The sequence below is a fragment of the Terrapene carolina genome, unplaced genomic scaffold, assembly GCF_002925995.2.
Source record: "Terrapene carolina triunguis isolate 2854851 unplaced genomic scaffold, T_m_triunguis-2.0 Scaffold31710, whole genome shotgun sequence".
Classification (NCBI taxonomy): Eukaryota; Metazoa; Chordata; order Testudines; family Emydidae; genus Terrapene; species Terrapene triunguis.
In genome coordinates, this window is record NW_020696061.1 from 1 (window position 1) to 4,909 (window position 4,909).

Genomic DNA, 4,909 nt, shown 5'->3' on the forward strand with positions numbered 1-4,909 from the left:
CCATTCCCCACCCTCTGAGCCAGCGAGTCCACGCCCTGGGGCTGGATTTGAGCCAGCACCCCCCAGAGGGGAGAGACCTCCTGCCCCATTGCCTGCCCCCCTGAGCCTGCCAGTCCCTGGACTGCAGCTGGATGGGAGCTGAACAAGGGATATAACGAAAAACCACTTAAAATCTGGGTACCTGCTAGTGCCCCCCGGCTGGGGGAGGACACCCCCCAAATACCAGCCACTATCCCCCCACCTCCAATAGAGCAGCAGGCATAGTGGCCCCTGGCCCCCAGAGACAGAGTCTGGGGGAACCTCTGCAGAACCCAGGAGTCCGGGGGAGAATCCCTGCTATCCCCCCCACTCAGGTTTCAGTGGCCACCCCTGGGTATTGGGGTGTGGCCATGGGGTGTCAGGGCCCTATAGTGGAGTAGGCGGATTGATGGATGGTTGATAGGTGTCAGTAGCATCTGGCTGGGTGCTCAGTTCTCCCTACTGCCCGTTCTCAGAGCCAGGTCCCAAGGGTCCTGAGCCCTCGCTGGGTCCCCTCCAGCGCCGGCCCCCAGATGCGGGCTGGATGCCTGAACACAGCCCATGGCCCTTCGCTGGGAATTCACCAGCCCTCGTAACCCTCCCCTGAGGCCAGCCGGGAGCCCTCACCCCATGGGGCAGATGGGGAAACTGAGGCACTGAGAATGGATTTGTCGACAGCTGTAGCAGAAATGGGCTGAGAACCCAGGAGTCCTGTCCCCCCCCCCACTATACCTCACTCAAACCACTAGACCCCACTCACCTCCCAGAGCCAGGGAGAGAACCCAGGAGTCCTGGCTTCCAGCCCCCCATCCGCTTCTCTTTCCCCCCTTTCTCTCCTAGCCCCCCTCCCTTCCCCACACCGTGGGCAGGAACCCTGCCCACCCCCACCCCCTGCGGCAGGTTCCCCTTGGCTGCAGCTGGTTGGCAGTGAGTTCATTTCATTTCCCAGCCTCAGTGATACACTCAGGGCCCCTGAGGACAGCGTGTGAGAGGGACGCCCCATCCGGCCCTGGGCGGGGACTGGCTGGCTCAGGGGGGCGGGGAATGGGGCACGGGGCCTGTCTCCTCTAGGGGGCGCCGGCTCCCATCCGGCCCTGGGCAGGGACTGGCTGGCTCAGGGGGGCGGGGAATGGGGCACGGGGCCTGTCTCCTCTAGGGGGCACCGGCTTCTGTGACAGCTTCCATCCGGCCCCAGGGCAGGGACTGGCTGGCTCGGGGGGGGGGGGGGGGGGGCGCGGGGCCTTTCCCCTCCAGGGGGCGCCAGCTCCCATCTTGCCCCAGGGCAGGGACTGGCTGGCTCAGGGGGGCGGGGAATGGAGCACAGGGCCTTTCCCCTCCAGGGGGCGCCAGCTCCCACCCGGCCCCAGAGCGGGGACTGGCTGGCTCAGGGGGGCGGGGAATGGGGCATGGGGCCTTTCCCCTCTAGGGGGCGCCGGCTCCCATCCAGCAGTGTTGTTCCCATTCTGTGGCCTTCACACTGGGTCTCAGGACCACGCCCAGGCGTCCCCGCCTCCCCCCCCCCGGGCATGACAGCCCCTGGTGCCACCCATCCCCCCTTCCACCCCAAGAAAGAGGCCCAGCCCCAGAGGCCCCTTCTGCCCCTTGCTGGGGTGCATTGGTGGAGGGTGGGGCTGTGTATGTTGCTGTGTGTACATGCTGTGTGTGTGGGGGGGGGGGGCCCCCCGGCCCCCCCCCCCCCCCGGCACACACAGAGTCGTGGGGGGGGGAGCCCTCCCCCGGGGTTTCTGGCCGTCCCGGTGTTTACGAGCGGCTGGTTCCTGGCAGAGGCGAGATGCCGGTAAGGCCGCCGGCTTCCTAGCAGCCGTTAGCAGAGGCGCCCGGCAGAATGCTAAACAGCAATCACAACAAAGGCCGTGCGCCGGGAGGGGGGAGGGCAGGGGGGGCTGCCGGTTGCTCCCCTAAGCCCCCCCATTGCCATCCCCGCCCCTGCAAGGGCCAAAGTGTGGGGAGGGACTGCCAGGGGGGATGTCAGTGTGTGTGTGTGTGTGTGTGTCCCAGACGCCCCCTATTGGAGGCAACCAGGACTGCCCCGCTCTGTGTCGTAGCCCCCACACTGCTCCCAGATAGCGGGGATCCCCCGGTCGGCCCAGCGGCATGGCCTGGGGCCCCGGCGGGGAAGCGCCAGGCGGGAGGGGAGGCTGGAGTGCCAGGTTACACTGCTTCCGGGGTGGTCGTTCTCTTCTCTCCAGCCCGTGCCGCTCGGCCAGCTCTGTCCCCGGGCCTGCCCGGCTCGCGGCCATCGACTCTCTGGGTGGAACAGCTGTCGCACCCCTCCCCAGAGGGTTCGCATCCCAGTGCTGGGTGAGGGGTCCCTGGATACCAGCCCCCGCGCCCCAGCCCAGAGCGATCCCATCTCCCCCAGGTGTAACACACACTCCCAGCGCGGGTACAGGGGGGCTGCAGGGTGCCCGGGGGCGCTGGTTTGTGGTTCTGTGTTTATTACAAATCTGGAGATTAACAGGATGCAAAATAACACAAACAGCCGCCTCGGCGTGTCCCCTCCCCCTCCTGGTGCTGAGCCCCCCTGGCCCCCACCCGTGGGGCTGGGTGGGGCAGCACCAGCTGGTGGGAGGGCTATAGGGGTGCTATAAGTCGAGCCCATTCTCTGGGGGGGGGGGGAAATCATGCTGTCACCCCCTGGTGACCGACACTCCCTGCCCCGTCGCTCCGATGACTCCCCCTGGGTTCACGCCATGGGGGTGGATGGGGGGCGCCCCTGCACCCCGGGGGCTCTACCCATTGGGCCCCTGGCTCACGTTGATGGTGGCGTACAGGGCAGGCTCGGGGGCAGGGGCCGGGCCCCCCCGCTTGGCCTGCAGCGCCTGGCCGTCCAGCTCGGCGTAGGTGAGTCCCTCGGCGCCGGGGTTGGGCTCCTGGGGCTGGGAGGGGAGAGAGACACCGGGTGGGTGGGTGTGTGTGTGTGTGTGTGTGTGTGTGTGCGCCAACACCAACACACACACCAGACAGTTCTGATCCCAGACACCAGGGGGCAGCGATGCCCCCCAAACCCCACCCCATGCACAGTTGCTCTGACACGCTCTGTCCTGTCCAGCAGGGGTCTCTGGAGAGCTGCTCTTCCCCCCAGCAGGGAATCCAGCAACACCCCCCCCCCCAGCCCACAGAGCCCCCTGGGGCAGTCCACTGACCCTCTGCATATCACAGACAAATGCGAACGTTTGAGGGGGGTCAAGGTGAGTTGGGGGGTGCAGGGTCAGACTTATTCTCTGTGTTCTGTCTCTTCTGCCCCTCTCAGGGGATTCCCCGTTGCTGATCCCCAGCTCCGGTGTCTGCCCTGAGGGGGTATGGGGGGCCCAGGCAGAGTTGGGGGGGCCGACATCTGAACATGGCTCTAGTGGGACCTGTGCAGGGCCGGATGGCGGGGGGTGGGGGGGTGGGGGGGAGTGGATGTTGGATGGTGCACTGGTGCTGGGGTGTGTGTGTCGAGGAGTCGGGGGCACTTACCAGGACATCCAGCTGCTTCCCTTCACCCATGAGGGCGTCTGTGGAATAGAGACACCCACCAGTGAGCGGCTGGGCCCAGATCAGGGCCCCAGGCCCAGGCCCCCATCCCACATCTGAGCCATTCGCAGACTGGCTCGCCTGCCCCCCGGCATACTGGGGTGGGGCAGGGTCACAAGTCCCATGGTGCAGCGGGGGAAACTGAGGCACAAAGGGGGGCGGGGCGCCCCCAAAGGCACACAGTGAATCAAGGCTGCACCCCAAATCAGCATGCCTCCCCACACAGGATGTGGCCCCTGCCAGGGGCACCCGCCCCTCCTCCCTGCTCCATGGCTGCCCCCTCATGTGTGACTTACAGACTGTGGCTGCAGCCTCGGACTCCCTACGGGGAGAAAGAGAGAAAGATAGTAACAGAATCCAGGAATCCTGGCTCCTAGCCCCCACATCTATCCATTAGGCCTCACTCCCCTCCCAGAGCCAGGGAGAGAACCCAGGAGTCCTGGCTCCCAGCCAACTCCAATCTGATCATTAGACCCCACTCCCCTCCCAGAGCTAGGGAGAGAACCCAGGAGTTCTGCCTCCCAGCCCTCTTGATCTAACCATTAGATCCTAGTCGCCTCTCTGAGCCGGGGAGAGAACCCAGGAGTCCTGTGTCCTGGGACAGGTAGATCAGGGGTGGGGAGCGGAGCTGGGGTCTCACCTGCTCTTTCTCAGGGCTGGTCCTTTCCCTGCGGAGACACAAAGCAGAATCATCCATGAGTCAACCCGGATCCCGTGTACCAGCCCTGCCCCTCAGCCCTACAGGGCATCTGGGATGGGGGGCCCAGGAGAGAGCCCCCCCCACTGCTCTGCCTGGGGAGTACCTCACCCTCTAGCAGCTGAGCCTGGATACCCTAGAGACAGATTGAGCCCAGCTCCCTGCACCATAGCACCCCCTAGTGAGCCCTTTGCCCCACCCCCTGCAGCACCGTGCCCCCTGCTGAGCCTATACCCTTGGCAGCACAGCGCCCCCTAGTGCTGCCCAGGGGCTTTGGGGCCAGCTCTCACTGCCAGGGGAGAGCGCCCCCTGCTGGGCCCCTGCCCCACCCCCTGGGTTTCCTTCCTTGTCTCCCATCCAAGCCATGACCCCTTCCCAGCCCGGATTAGTGGTGGGTTTAACCCTTCCCTCGCTGGGCGGGGCACTCACTTCCTCGGGTTCTTCTGTAGCAGACGAAGGCCAGGAGGAGGAGGAGGAGGAGGAGGAGGCCGGCGGACGCTGCGCTCACCCCGGCGATGATGGGGCGGGTCAGAACCGGTGCTGCACTTGGTACCGATCCACCTGGGAAGCAGCACCAGGCCGTGAGCAGCTGGTTCGTTACCAGCTGCCCCAGCCCCTCCCCCTCGAGGACCCAGGGACCCACAGCAGAACATT

At 66.0% G+C, this 4,909-nt stretch overlaps 1 long non-coding RNA gene across 1 annotated transcript; it reads right to left on the bottom strand.

The window, feature by feature from the left end:
- Positions 1-2,479: 2,479 nt before the first annotated feature.
- LOC112122842 lies at positions 2,480-4,226 on the bottom strand. The gene is made up of 4 exons (XR_003899986.1): positions 4,199-4,226; positions 3,855-3,880; positions 3,502-3,539; positions 2,480-2,918 (listed from the first exon to the last, which is right to left on the bottom strand). It is a non-coding gene; the product is annotated as an uncharacterized LOC112122842 (long non-coding RNA).
- Positions 4,227-4,909: the final 683 nt, after the last annotated feature.